The following is a 15,534-nucleotide window of genomic DNA, read 5'->3' as shown; positions in this document are numbered from 1 at the left end:
TGGGATTGTTGGGTCATATGGTAGTTCTATTTTTAGTTTTTTAAGGAAGCTCCATGTGAAGTTGGCTTTTAGATGACTATTTTTTAGTGTAAGTGTGTCTTAGAGATTGTATAGGCATACTTATATTGAAAATGGTTTGTTGTTTATTTGAAATTCAAATTGAAGTGGGCAAACTGTATTTCTATTTACCACAACCATACCCCCGGGGGGACAACTGGAAATGCCTGGCGACATTGTGCCTTGTCACACCTGGGGTGTCTTTGCTACTGGCATCGAGTGGGAGAAGACCGGTAAAAGCTGCCCCAAATCCTACAATACACAGGACAGCCGCCCACAACAAAGAATCACCCAGCCCAAAGGTCAGCAGTGCCGAGCTTGAGAAACTTTGCTCTAGTGTATATTTCTGTTTTAATTTAGTACCTCAGTTTGATAAATACTTTACCATACCTGACTGGCCACGGTCTAGTGGAGGGAAGGGGTTTCCTGGGATTGGGACAGGTCCCCCTCCTTTGGGCTGAACCCACATCGGGAGAGATGGGGTGGGCACCTCTGGTCTCACGCAGGCCAGGCAGGGGCAGGGAGTGAGCTGGCGTGAGCAGGTGGTGCCTGGGCTCCGTGTTCAGCGCCACTGCCGGACACTGCTGGGAGAGATACATGTAACCCAGCGGAAGATGATCTCGGGGAAGGGAACAACAGGGAGATTTTTCATCCTAATTTCATAGTTGCTCGCAGTGCCCTTGTGTGGCATCTTGAGTCCTCCATCATTAAAGCTGTTCTTAATTAAAGTGGCTTATGACCTTCCAAGGGGCCAGGCCAGAAAGGGCATTGTTCGGCATTGTTTGGTTCTAAGAAGAGTTTTTCAGCTCTGAGGAAGGTGACGAGGACCCGGGAGTTAGCAGAGCAGTCAGTAACACCCCTTAACTCTCGGCAAGCCCCTGATTGTGTGTGCACGAGCTATTATTTAATCTCCACAAGCCGGAACTCGGCCAAACTGCAGAGGCTGCAGTTTAAAATGCTTCCCTCGTTCACCACCTGCAGCCTCATCACTTCTCAGCCAAGATTTCCAGAAAGTTGTGGAGGAAGAGAGCATTCCCAGGACTGAGGGTGGACTGACTAAGTTGGCAATTTAGGGAGGATCTCACTGCTTCTAAACAAATGGCCGCATTTGGCCAGTGGATTCCTGAAGAAGGAACCAAGTCACGATGAAACAGCAACAGTCTTTCTTTGGTGCCAGAGAGCTAACTGTATTCTCTCAGGCATTTCTACCCTGGAAGCAGTGAGAAATAGACTTTTGAGAACAATAATAAGAAGAAGAAAATAGCAATAGCTAAGGTTTACTGAACACCTGTCATGTGGTAAACACTGTTGAAATAAATTTATAAGTTACTCCATGGTTACTGTAATGGTTAATTTTATGTATCAGCTTGACTGGGCCTTGGGATACCCAGACATTTGGTCAAACCTTATTCTCAGTGTGTCAGGAAGGGTGTTTTAGAATGAGATTAACATTTAAATCAGTAGACCAAGTGAAGCAGATTGACCTCCCTAATGTGGGTGGGCCCCATCTAATCAGTTAAAGGCCCAGATAGAACAACAGGCTGAGTAAAAGGGAGCTCCTCCTGCTTGAGTGATTGAACTGGGACATCAGTCTTTTCCCACCTTTGGACTTGAATGAAAAATGGGCTCTTCTTGGGTCTCTAGCCTGCAGCTTTCAGACTGGAGCTTACACTGCTGACCCACTTTCATGACCTCATCTAACCCTAATTACCTCCCAAGGGTCCCATCTCCAAACACCATCGCATAGGGGGTTAGGGCTTCAACACATGAATTTTGGGGGTGACACAAACGTTCAGTCCATAACGACACCTCATTCCATTCATCTAGCCGCCATCCTTGTTCAGATACAATTACAGGGATGTTTTCCAAGAGGAATATTCTTCATTTATGGGGTAGAGGATAAGAAAACAGGAAAAAATTCAAAAATGAGTTTGTATATTATAACTTATGATGAGGGGGAAAATCACATGGTAGACCTAATGCCGAAACACAATTGAGTCTGGATCGAGCTTTAAGAATCTGTAAGGAATGGCCAAGTTGACTCAAAAACAGAAAGACACCTGCAGGTCTTAAAGGAATTGTCAGTGGGTTTCTCTCCTTGTCCTTCTCTAGCTCCATCAGGTCATCAACATGTGTTTTGTTTTATTTTATTTGGTGTGTATTTTATTTTTATCTTTTGGCTGTGCTCCACAGCATGTGGGATCTTAGTTCCCTGACCAGGGATTGAACCTGCCCCCCTGCATTGGCAGTGCGGAATCTTAACCACTGGGCCGCCAGGGAAGGCCCGACATGTGTTTTAGATGAGAAGGACCCCGGGTTCGCTAAGCCCTTTTATCTATACTATTTCACTTAATTCTTACTGCAACTCACTTTTCAGTAGGCATAGCGATACCCAGTGGAAGAACATGACTTAAATCTATCACATTTCATGTTAATACCAGCCCCATGCTTCTCCCATATGACATTCTCTTTTTTTACCTCAAACTGTCACATCAAAACAACAAATACAGAGCTGTGACGATGTCATTTTCAAATATATCCCCCATGTGGAGCTAGAACTACACTTGCGATGAAACTATGTGCGTTTCCACCCACATTTTTCTTGCCCTATGCCTTTCCTAGAGCAATCATATCTCAGAACCTTCTAGCTCCTCCTGAAATGTTTGGGGGGTTTAGAAGCGGCCTGGTTTCCCTGAAAGAGTTTTCAACTTCACAGAGCTCCAGCCCCGCCTCCTCCCCCACCCTGTCAGTGTTTATCAACCCCAACATGTTGAAAAGCCAAACATTCCTTTGATTTAATCAGACCCTTTTATGCAGAAATGAAGCCAAGAGCCTCTTCTTCCCAACAGCACAGCATTTCCTGGAACATGAAGATCAATGGTGTTGATAGACCATTGATCAAGTGTTGCCCATAAGCCCATTAAATAGGATGTGAAACTGGAATTGTGGTCAAAGGCCCCATCCTGAGGTGGCCAGGAGCCAGGAGGGCCGACAAAGCCACTTTCTCTATGCTTTTCAGTTTCACAGCACAAGGGTGGTCCTGGAAGTGGGGAAGGAAGCTTGAGAAGCTTTTGTAATTCCCTCCAACCTTCTAGCAAAAGTGGTCACTCCATTCTCACTCATACCTTTTCCCCAAGAACTGTGTGTCATCTTCTCTTTGGGGACATCACATTCCACTTTGCATTGCTTAATAAAAGTGGCACCAAAGAGCATGCCGAGCATTTTACCCCAGTCACTGCATTTGATCATCCCAAGACTCCATTAGGTAGGTACTAACTATTATCATTGTACATTTAACACTTGTTGAAACTGAGGTACTTGCTTAAGCTTCTAAAGTTACTAAGTAGCAGAGCCAGAATCTTAAACTCAGGTGAGGGGCACAAATTCTTAACTTGTACCTCAAACTATATTTGTGGGGCTTGTTCTCTAACCTGCCCTGTCCTGTAGGACTAGATTCAGTTACTTCCAATAGAGCCTCCAAATAACAGTAACTTAAATAAGGTAAACATCTGTTTTTCTCTGATGCAAAAGAGATCCAGAAGTAGGCAGTCCTTGGTTGGTATGATAGCTTCATGAATGCATTGGGACCCCAGCTCTTTGCTTCAAATTCCTTTGTGTGTGCCTCTGGTCCTCATGGTGTAAAATATCCTCTGGAAATCCAGCCATCAATTCTATGTTCCAGGCAGTATGATGAATGAAGGGGCAAAGAAGGATTCACCTCCTCTTTTTAAGAAGACTTCCCAGAGGCCCCACATCACATTCTACTCATATATCATTGGCCAAAACTTAGTAACACCCACACTTTACACCTAAATCTTTGGCAAGGCTCACATCCCATTAAGGCTGAGCTTTTGCAATTGTTTCCTAACTTGTCTCCCTGCCTCCAGTCTCATTCTGTTCTAATTTTCATCCTGTACTGCTGCTAGGACAATTGTATTTGAACAATGCTTTGTCATGCCAGTCCCCTGGTCTGAAGATTTCCCATGGATCCTCTTTATCTAGAAGATTAAGTATAAATTCCATTTCCTGCCAAAGATGCTTATTCACATTCTCTTTATGGGGCATGTAATCCCCATCTCCTTTGTTCTATTCACATTATTCCCTCTGACTAGAATGTCTTCACCCTTTTGTCTCCACTGGTATAAATGCTGTGTTTCCTTTAAACCCCTTTTGTAACCCCACATCATTCATTCATTCATTCATTCATCACAAAACAAATGTTTTCGTTACTATAGATAAAGCACTCAGAACAGTGGCTAATTGGGAGTAGAAGGTGACTATTATTATTAATAGTGAGGATAATAAAAGTGGCAATAATTTGTATTTCCTGCTTTCCAGCCTATGGACTAGGGATTGTATCATTTCCTTCTCAGTAATCCAGAACCTAAGATATGAGATGTGAGGGATTTTATTGATAATGATGATGGCGAGTATGTTCCCTTGAGAGAAAGAAATTGTTTTTACCTGATAGAACTGCACCCAACGATCCAAGCTCAAGGTGGCCTTTTAATGCTTGGGAAGTAATTGCCTCCACTCCAGTCATGAATTTAGAAAGTGTTGACTTAATTAAGAAAGAATGCCATTTTACTCATTTACAACTGCATTGTGTCATTAATTGCAATATATGTGCATTCACATTTGAAATTGTATTTTTATGTTTATAAGATATATCACAGCTTTCAAAAGACTCTTAAGAATCTACATGTTTATCTAAGAATATGTTAGATGCCTGTGTCGGTCAGTTTAGGTTAGGTAGTGCTGCCGTAACAAACAAGCCCCAAATCCAAACAGCTTAATATAGCAAAGGTTTAGTTCTTGCTCCCATTGCATGTCTATTGTCGGCTGATTAGTGGGGATGATCCAAGGTGACAGAGCAGTTATCATCCACAGCACTGCCATTTGCTGGGTCAGAGAGAAGAGAACATCTTTTTGTTTCTCAGGAGGCATTATTTTCATGTTTATTTTCCCTTATGGCTTTTCTAGTTTATTCTTCATTACTAACGTTATTTTTTTCTTTTCTTGAATTCTGTCACCTCATTTCTAAACTTTTCTAATGTTGATTTATATTGTTTTCTGTATCTTACACCACTTTCTTAATGCCTTTGGGCATGTTTTGAAACAGTAGGTTATGAAGCTGATCTTATTTTTGACAATACCTATCTGGAATGCTTTTGCTACCTGTAGGGTTTATTTAGGCTCTTTATCCTATCTTTTTTTTTCCTTTTAATAAATTTGTATGAGGTGTGCCCATGATTCTTTTCTGTTGCTCATTTTTATGTGAAATTATATTTCATGAAATCTTAGAAAGAGCCTTGTTTTATGTGGCTTTGCTAACTTCACAGAGTTCCCTCTTCTCTTTTTCTTTTTCTTTTTCCACGTAGTTAAAAAAAACTGTGACTTACTACTATACTATATATATAATAGGTAACTAATAAGGACCTACTGTATAGTACAGAGGACTCTTCTCAATACTCTGTAATGACCTATGGGAGAAGAATTTTAAAAAGAGTGGATATATGTATAGGTATAACTGATTGCCATACAGCAGCAAAGAAACTAACACAACATTTTAAATCAACTATACTCCAATACAAATTAAAACAAAAAACAAAAAACCTGTAGCTTGTGATTTCCCGACTCTTCTTCCCCCCTCTCACTTTTATCTGGACAATCTTCTTCCATCATTTCCGCTGTCCTTCTCAGCTTACTTCCAGCAATGTCATCTCTGTGTGGGATGGTCCCGGAAGCGGCCCTGACTGGTCGGTTTTGGGGGTTTTCAAGGACTGGGCTGCTTCTGCCCCTTCCTATCTTCCGGGGAATACATTGTACTCACCCATTATGGGGTTGGAAGATATCCTGTTAGTGTCAGCTGCTGTTCTCAGGCTAGCACTCCACATATTCCTGCTGGTCATATTGGGGTTCTCTTCTTGTCAAGCTGTCACATGACCTGTTGTTTCCTTCTGCTTCCTCCCACACGGATGCTGGTAGCACAGAAGCGTCGGGGATGTTGATGGTTTGTCCCCACCTGCTTGTATTTTGACAGTCACATCAACACTTTATTATTTGTCATAAATGTTGTCTATTTTTTACTTGTATTAATTTGTTACTCTATTTTTAATGTGGGGATTTTGGAAGAATCAGAAGCTATGTTGCTACTGCTGCCACCATATTTCCAGAATTCTAAATAATATTAACTACATGTTCTGATGGGGAATCTGAAACTCCAGAGGGTAAGTGGCTCGCTCATGGCCATTCATCTAGGGTTAAAACCAAGGCAGACTGCTCCCTTAATTATCACAGTATATTGCTGCTAAAATTAATGACCATACTATAGGCTTTAACCCAGAAGCTTATGCTGCATACTCATCACAGTTACAGCCTTGACCAGTGAACTGTTCAACTATAAATAAGATAGATTGCTTATATGTGGAATCTAAAAAAAGACTGCAAATGAACTTACCTACAAAACAGAAATAGAGTTACAGATGTGAAAAATAAACTTAGGTTACCAGGGTGTAAGGGGCAGGATAAATTGGAAGAACAGATTGACACATACACACTATTATATATAAAATAGATAACTAATAAGGCCCTACTGTATGGCACAGGGAACTCTACTCAATACTCTGTAATGGCCTATGTGGGAAAAGAAGCTAAAAAAGAGTGGATATATGTATATGTATGGCAGATTCAATTTGCTGTACACCTGAAACTAACACAACATTGTAAATTATATCCCAATAACAATTTTTTAAACAAATTAAATAAATAAATAAGATAAAAACCTTTCCCTGAGTCATTTTATAGTCTGTAGGGAAGACAGACTTGGAACCAACCAAGTCAAATTTGTACCTCCATGACTGTAATAAGAGCTAAAGCAGCATTAGAACCTGGCTCACGTGTACAAAATCATTGTGTTATGGAGCTTTTTCCTTTTTTAGGGAAAGGACCCTACCAAATTGACAGAAATGACAATAATGACAGCAAAAGTTTGATGTCCCTGACTCTGTAGCCACATTTTCATTGCAACAGCCAGATATTCAAAGTATCCGCATTGCTATGTATTCGTTTGTCATTGTCTCTTGGAGTTGGTTGGACCACAATACACAGTATGGTCCCTGTTATCAAACATGTGTTATCAGTGTACCCTAAACCACGTACCCAGCTCTGTTTTATACCCAGATGTTTTTTCCTGAACCATCTTGTGCCACAAGCAGACATCTTTATCCTGGCTTTTGAAGCGTATATACCAAGGAAGTTTCCCTGTATAAGGTGACATGATTATGTGCCTTTCCTTTTTACGTGTTTATCTTCTCTACTCTACTATCCAGCTGTCCAACAGTCAACACATTTATTGATGACCTACTATGTGCTAGGCACAGTGCTGACTCTGGGGCTAGAGCAGTGAAGCAGACCTACTGAATACCTCTGCTCAAGAATTTACATCTTAATGGCCAGAGTAAAGACCTACCTCAGGACATATTTCTGAACTGATTATGAGCCATGGCAGTTAAGGTTCACATAATAGCCCTCATCATGGGAGAGGAAGTAACAACAGAAAGTTGTCCTCAGCACAAGCAAGCTTTGTGGTTCATACAGAAGAGGCATGAGGGTGGAGAAGCAGGAAGTGCTTGGCTTGGGGATCTCAGGAGGTTTCAAGGATGGAAAAAGTGTGACTCAGTCTTTTTCCTCTGGTACTGTTAGACCCAAGCGGTCTACGAGGGATTCCAACTCGCCCAAGAACCGCCAAGAGTCGAGAGCCGTTGCAACACGCAAGAGGTTTATTAGGAGCCGATGCACCGGGGTTCCCTGAACCTCATGCAGGAGGCCGATGGGGAACCCCTAAAAGCGGAATCACATACTTTTTATAGGTTTATTTACTCATAGGGCGGGTATATTCTCACAATGATTGGGTAAATGTGGTGACTTTTGAATTCATTGGCTTAGGAACTTTTGTCCCACCTTCTGGCCGTTATAGTTGTCTGTTCATTGTGGCGGTTAGGGCGTATACCTGTTACGGGCAACTGGAAAATTACCCGCTGTCTGGCAAGTCCCCGTCAACTGAAAAACTCCAAGAATTGGTTTCGATAGGGAGAAGGAGTGGCGCACGATAGGGAGAAGAATTGGTTTCGATAGGGAGAAGGAGTGGCGCACGATAGGGAGAAGAATTGGTTTACGGGAACAAGTGAGGGGGTGGAAAGTCCCTAAAGGCCCCACATTCCCCCCCCCCTTTTTTTTTTTTTGTAACTAATTTCAATCATGGAATTTCAGTTTCTTTTTGCGAGTTTTGGTATTGTTGCCTTAGCATTAAAACTTGTACCGTACTAATGCGTTCTCTAATAAAGGCTATCAGGCGATTCAGAATGCATGGTCCAAAAGTTAAAAGCAACAATAAAATAATGAGGGGCCCTAACAAGGTGGAAACTAAAGTAGTAAGCCAGGGAGATTTATCAAACCATGATTGAAACCATCCTTTTTGATTTTCCCTTTCCTGTTGTCTTTTGTCCAGGCGCTCCCTAAGTTTGTCCATAGTTTTAGTAATAGCCCCAGAATGATCAATATAAAAACAGCATTCTTCTTTTAGTGCAGCACATAGTCCGCCCTCCTTAAGGAACAGCAGATCTAATCCCCTCCTGTTTTGCATTACCACCTCTGAAAGCGAGGTGAGGGATTCTTTTAACTGAGTTATGGAACTTTCTAATGCCCGGAGGTCAACATCTACAGCTTGCCTTAAGGCATCATAATAGTGGGGTTGTTGGATGAGGGCTGTTGTACCCGTTCCTACCCCGGCTGCCATTCCTAGTCCTAGGAGTACAGCCAGGGTGAGTGTTATGGGTTCCCTCTTAAACCTTCCTCTGCCCTCATATTCATCTAGAAAGGATGAATCTGAATGATAAATGAGTCTGGGGACCAGCTGAACTAACACACAAAAATCGGTTGAAGCTTTAAGGACCTCTAAAGAAATGCAGGGGGTCAATCCTGTGTTACATGCCCACCATCCATCCGGAGGAGGGAGGAGATACCCTGAGCCCTGTGGGAGGCTTAAATTGGCACAAAGATGTCGGTGGGACGAGGGGGGCGTTCCTACACATGTACCGTTTCCTAATACTGAGGCCAGGGTCAATTTACTATTTCCTTCTTGTTTCCATCGACATTGATCTGGAGTGTTAACATTATTATAATTAGAATTATATCCTATAGCATCATAATAAGGGGGAGGAGCAGCATAGCAAAGCCAACAGGATTTGGTAGCCTCCGGGTTTGTGGCATTTAAAACCTCAAAAGCCGCCTGGACCAATGAGAGCATTCGGTCCCGGGGGGTCTTGGGCTTGATTGTTATTCCTTTTGGCTCAGAAGTTTGGTTTCTTATCTCTGGTAACGCTGTGGGAGGGGCCAAAGGTAGCGAAGAGTGCCCTATCTCAGGGTTGGGGCTTATAGGAACTGGAGTAGGGGTTTCAATTTTTAGTTTGATGGTCATTAGTAATCCATCATTATATCCTTCTTTATAAAACCTGATTCCCCATGAATGGCCATTTATCCAGTTTTTATCCTTTTTTCCTGGTTCACTAAAAGAGATCTTAAGGGGATGGCACCATTTAGTACATTCAGGCCTATAAGTTAAGGGGTTGGTTGGGTGTGTATAATTGGCTGTCACCTTAATAAAGTCCCAGCCAGAGGTGGGCTTCCAATAGGTGTCTCCTGTGGTTTCACACCCCCAGCTTTTACAATAAAAATGTTCCTTTCCCCCACATTGATAATTTAGGGACCTATGGCGATGAAATCCCGGGCATACATAAAAGGTAGGGTTGCTAAGTTTCTGTCGCGTACCCGAGTTTTGGCAGCCGTATTGGCCGGCCCGACCGGGTATGGATGGGGCATTTTGACGATCATGGGAGTGTGCTGTGTCCCAATTGGGAGCTCCTATGGCTAATTTACAAACATCGGGGAAAAGGTCTGGCCACCAGGTCCAAGGAGCAGCAGTATGGCTAACAGACCATATTACATCTCCAGTTTGGGAAATTACCTGCCAGGTTAAATGCTGGGGCAGGTGAGGACTAAAATTACTCACAGTCAGTAGGGGTAACAAAGTTAAAGTTATAAATCTGATGATCGCAGAAGCTTGAGCTTGAGCGGGTTGCTGGTCTTTTGGGCTCGCCATTCCGATGTTGCAGATGCTGGTGCGGCCTTCACGTGTGAAGCGTGGATCCATGCAGCGATGCCGTCTACCTTTATAGCCGTGGGGGTGGTGAGCAGGACGATGTATGGTCCTTTCCACCGAGGCTCTAGAGTCTGGGTTCGGTGCCGACGGACGTACACGGAATCTCCGACTTGGAAGGGATGAGCCTCTGCTGGTGTTCCTGGTCGGTAAGCCTCTGCCAGCTGGGACCACACCTCCTTTTGGACCAACTGGAGTCCCAACAGCCTAGCATATAAGTCAGTGTTATTCTGGCAGTCAGGACTTAATTTCTCCCTTAGCGTAAAAAGAGGAGGTGGGGCCCCGTATAGTATTTCAAATGGAGTAAGATAATAGCGGGAGGGGGTATTTCTAGCCTGGAACAGGGCTAAGGGAAGGAGCACCGTCCAATCTGTACCGCCAGTCTCTATGGACAATTTAGTTAGGGTCTCTTTTAGAGTTCTATTCATTCTCTCTACCTGTCCTGAACTCTGGGGTCTATAGGCACAATGTAATTTCCAATCAGTCCCCAGGTATTTGGCCACACCCTGACTTACCTGGGCGACGAAGGCGGGACCATTATCTGATCCTATTACCTTTGGTGCCCCGAACCGGGGGAAAATTTCTTCTAAGATCTTTTTGGCCACCACAGTAGCTGTCTCCTTCTTCGTCGGGAAAGCTTCTACCCATCCTGAGAAGGTATCTATAAAAACTAGAAGATACCTGTTACCGTACCTTCCAGGGCATATTTCAGTGAAGTCGACCTCCCAATAGGCTCCTGGGCGGTCTCCTCTGAGCCTTTTTCCGACCTCAAGTTTTCCTTTATGGGAGTTTACCTGTTGGCATGGAATGCACTCTCGTGCAATCTGCTCAGCTATTTTGGTTAATCCAGAGGTATCATAACCTGTCTTATGTAATAGGGATACCATCTTCTTGGTTCCCAAGTGTGTCCATCTGTGAATCTGTTGTAGCATGGATTTTGCTTGTTGAGGAGATAATGTTCCTTTAGTTATGGCTGGGGTAATTGTTCCCCTATCATTTGGTTTCCCAGGACTCTCATCTGATAGTTCTAGTATGATTTCCCATAGAGCCACTTCTCGTGCCACCCTATCTGCCATGTTGTTGCCTCTTGTCACCGGGGTATTGTCCTTCTGGTGTCCGGGGCAATGAATGATGCTGACTTTAGTGGGGAGCATGAGGGCAGCTAGCAGTGCCACTATTTCTTCTTTGTTTTTAATTTCTTTGCCCGCCGAGGTGAGCAACCCTCTTTGTTGGTAAATGGCCCCATGGACCTGGGCGGTAGCAAATGCGTATCTACTGTCCGTATAGATGTTTACCTTTTTGTTTTCTGCTAGTTCCAATGCTCTAGTCATGGCGATTAGTTCAGCCCGTTGGGCCGATGTCCCTTGCGGTAATGCGGCTGCCCAGATGACCTCTTTCCCGTCTACCACGGCAGCTCCCGCCCGACGCTTACCTTCCAATAGGAAACTGCTTCCGTCAGTAAACCAGGTAACGTCGGCGTTGGGGAGGGGCTGATCCATCAAGTCTGGTCTGCTACGGTGTGCTGCAGCCAGTACTTCCTGACAATCATGGATGACGGTAGTGCTTTCCAGGTCAGGGTCGGGTAGCAAGGTGGCCGGGTTGAGTCCTGTGGCTGAGGTAAACTTAATACGATCTGAGTTTAACAGCAGGGCTTGGTAATGAGTCATCCTGGCATTTGTTAGCCATCTGTCGGGTGGCTGGCGAATTACACTTTCTAATGCATGGGGGGCTGTTATCGTTAGGTTCTGCCCCAAAGTCAGTTTGTCAGCATCTTTGACCAAAGCGGCCACCGCGGCGATTATTTTTAAACAGGCGGGCCATCCTGCTGCCACAGGATCCAATTTCTTTGATAGGTACGCAACCGGGCGATTCCAGGGGCCCAGTTTCTGAGTTAGTACTCCCTTTGCGATGCCTTTATTCTCGGCCACGTACAGATGAAAAGGCTTAGTAACATCTGGTAGCCCCAGAGCCGGGGCTGATAGTAGGGCTCGTTTAATTCGGTCAAAAGCCCGTTGTTCTTTATCACCCCAAGCAAAAGGGATGCCATTTTTGGTCAGGGGATATAAAGGAGCTGCTAATTCAGCAAACCCCGGAATCCATAGCCTACAAAATCCGGCCGTCCCCAAAAATTCCCTAACTTGTTTGGGACTCTTGGGGGCCGGTATCCGGGCAACAGTGTCTTTCCTGCTTTCCGAAAGCCATCTCTGTCCTCCTTTTAACAAGTACCCCAGGTAACTAACCTGTCGTTGACATATTTGTGCTTTCTTTGCTGAAGCCCGATATCCCAATGTTCCCAGTTCTGTTAACAGCCTCTCGGTTCCCTTGATGCAGTCCTCTTGGGTTTCAGCAGCTAAAAGAATATCATCGACATATTGAAGTAGAGTTACCTGGGGATTGGATTCTCTATAAGATGCCAAATCCTGGTGGAGAGCCTCATCAAAAATGGTGGGGGAGTTCTTGAATCCTTGTGGCAGGCGAGTCCATGTCAGCTGGCCTGACATCCCAGAGGCTGGATCCTTCCACTCGAAGGCAAAGTAAGGCTGACTGAGAGAAGAAAGTCTCAGGCAGAAGAAAGCATCTTTAAGATCCAAAACAGTGTACCAAGTGTGCTGAGGTGGAAGAGTACTTAAGAGATTGTAGGGGTTGGGTACCGTGGGGTGGAGGTCCATCACCCGCTTATTTACCTCTCGTAGGTCTTGTACCGGTCGGTAATTATTAGTTCCTGGCTTTTTAACTGGCAAAAGAGGGGTATTCCATGCAGATTGGCACCTTACCAGGATCCCTAATTCCAGTAACCTTTGTATTTGAGGACGGATGCCATCTGGGGCTTCTTTACTCATGGGGTATTGGCGGACCGTCACTGGGGTGGCGGTTGTTTTAAGTTCTACCACCACAGGGGGCCGATATTTTGCCATTCCCATACCGGCAGTTTCTGCCCAAGCCTGTGGAAACCTAGTCATCCAATCCTGCATGTCAGCTTGTGGAGGCGAGGGTGTTTCATATATCCTGTGTTCATCTTCTAGTTTCATGGTCAAGATTTGGAGTAATCTCCCTTGGTTGTCAGTTATGGTGGGCCCTTCTGGTTGAAAGTGGATTTGGGCCCCCACCTTAGAGAGTAAGTCTCTACCTAGCAGAGGGTATGGGCACTCAGGTATGACCAAGAATGAGTGGGTTACTCGTCCCACCCCAAGATCTACTGTCCTTCGGGTGGTCCATGAGTACTGCTTATTTCCAGTGGCCCCCTGGACCCATGACCTTTTAGTTGAAAGGGGGCCCTTTGAATGAAGGAGGACTGAGTGCTGGGCTCCGGTGTCCACCAAGAACTGGACGGGTTCCCCCTCCACTTTAAGAGTTACCCTGGGCTCGGGGAGAGGGTCCGAGCCCTGACTTCCCTAATCTTCCTCTTCCAATGTTAAGATTTTATCTCTGGTTGGCCTTCCCCCGTTCCTTTTTTTAGGGCATTCTCTTGCCCAATGACCTTTTTCTTTACAGTAGGCACATTGGTCCTTGTCTAATGGCCGCCTTCTATCCGTTGTTCACCCTTCCTGTCTATTTCTGTCTCTACTGTTTCCTCCTCTGACTACAGTGGCCAGTATCTTACTCAAATGTCTTTCTTGCCTCTTATCTCGTCTTACCTCACGAGCCTCTTGTTCCTTCTGCTTTCTTTCTTCCCTTTCTTCCTCTGTCTCCCTCTTATTATATACCTTATCTGCCTCTTTTACTAAGTCCTGAAGGGAGAAACCTTGTAGGCCATCCAGCCTTTGTAACTTCTTTCTAATATCAGGGGCCGCCTGGTCAATAAAGGCCATTGCTATGGTGGCCTTATGTTCCTCAGAGGTTGGATCATAAGGAGTGAATCGTCTAAAAGCCTCCATTAAGCGTTCTAGGAACACGGTTGGCGATTCCTGGGGCCCCTGAGTTACCTCTCTTACCTTAGCCAAATTCGTGGGGCGCCTGGCCGCTCCATGGAGACCCGCCACCAGAGCCTGGCGATACATTTTCAGGTGCTCCTTACCTTCCAGGGTATTAAAGTCCCAATTCGGCCTGACGAGTGGAAAACCGGCATCAATCTCATTAGGCAACTGGGTAGGTTGTCCATTGGCGCCTAACACATTCTTTCTAGCCTCCAGGAGAACCCGTTGCCTCTCCTCAGTTGTGAGGAGAGTCTGGAGGAGCTGTTGACAATCATCCCAGGTGGGTTGGTGGGAGAAGACAAGAGACTCTATTAGAGCAGTAAGAGCCTGTGGGTTTTCAGAGAAAGTAGGGTTATGCATCTTCCAATTATAAAGATCTGCGGAGGAAAAGGGCCAGTATTGAAGGGGCCTATTCCCGTGGTTATCGGGGGGGCCATATTCTCTAAGGGGTAAAGCAGTAAAATCCGGGGAAACAGCCCTCCGGCTTCTGGTGCCCGCCGAGGGACCCCCCCCTTTCCGCCATAACAGGTGGCCCTACTGGTGCGGAGGGTTGTGAAGCTGGGGGTCCTAGGGGCGACATGGGATTTAGGGCCGGAGGATAAGGAGGTGGGGAATCTAGAAGAAGCAAATCAGACTGCAGGTCAGGATATATCGCCTTTGGCGGGTCCGGGGCAGCAGATGACTTTTCCGTGTCTGGGGTTTTCTTCAGGGCCAATATCTCCGATTGTGCTGGAGCGCATGCAGACGTGCCTGTTGAGGAAACAAAGGGCCGGACCCACGGAGGCGGGGAGAGAACTAGATCTTCCCAGACCAAGATATATGGTATCTGGTCTGGGTGTCCGTGGGGTCCTGTGTTAAAGACCCTAGACTTGACTAGCCCAACCTTATCTAACAAAAAAGATCCTTCGGGTGGCCACCCTGTCTGAAATGTAGGCCACTCAGAGGTACACAGCGTTTGCCATTTTCCTTTCCTTACTTCTACCGAAAGGTTGTGGGCCCTAGCCCTAACTTCGGTCCAGTGGCTTAGGGTAAGAGAAAGAGGAGTCGTCATAGTTTGTCCCATTGTCGTCCGTCAAAAGAAAGATAATAGTACAGAAAAACAATAAAATTTCAAAAGACACACATTGATATTGCCGCCGCGAACTTAAACCCGAAACCAACTCAAATTCAGATGGCAGCTTATATAACCTGCCAGAACCAGCCGCCGCGAACTTAAACCCGAAACCAACTCAAATTCAGATGGCAGCTTATATAACCTGCCAGAACCAGATGAAGGGGAGACAAAATTTGTTTCTCCTTCCAGATGGACCACCAGGGCGTCCCCCGGGGCCCGTGGACACCAGCTTT

The sequence above is a fragment of the Phocoena phocoena genome, chromosome 15 (genome assembly GCF_963924675.1).
Source record: "Phocoena phocoena chromosome 15, mPhoPho1.1, whole genome shotgun sequence".
Lineage (NCBI taxonomy): Eukaryota > Metazoa > Chordata > Mammalia > Artiodactyla > Phocoenidae > Phocoena > Phocoena phocoena.
The sequence above is the reverse complement of the archived record's forward strand: the minus strand, read 5'-3'. Positions refer to the sequence as shown.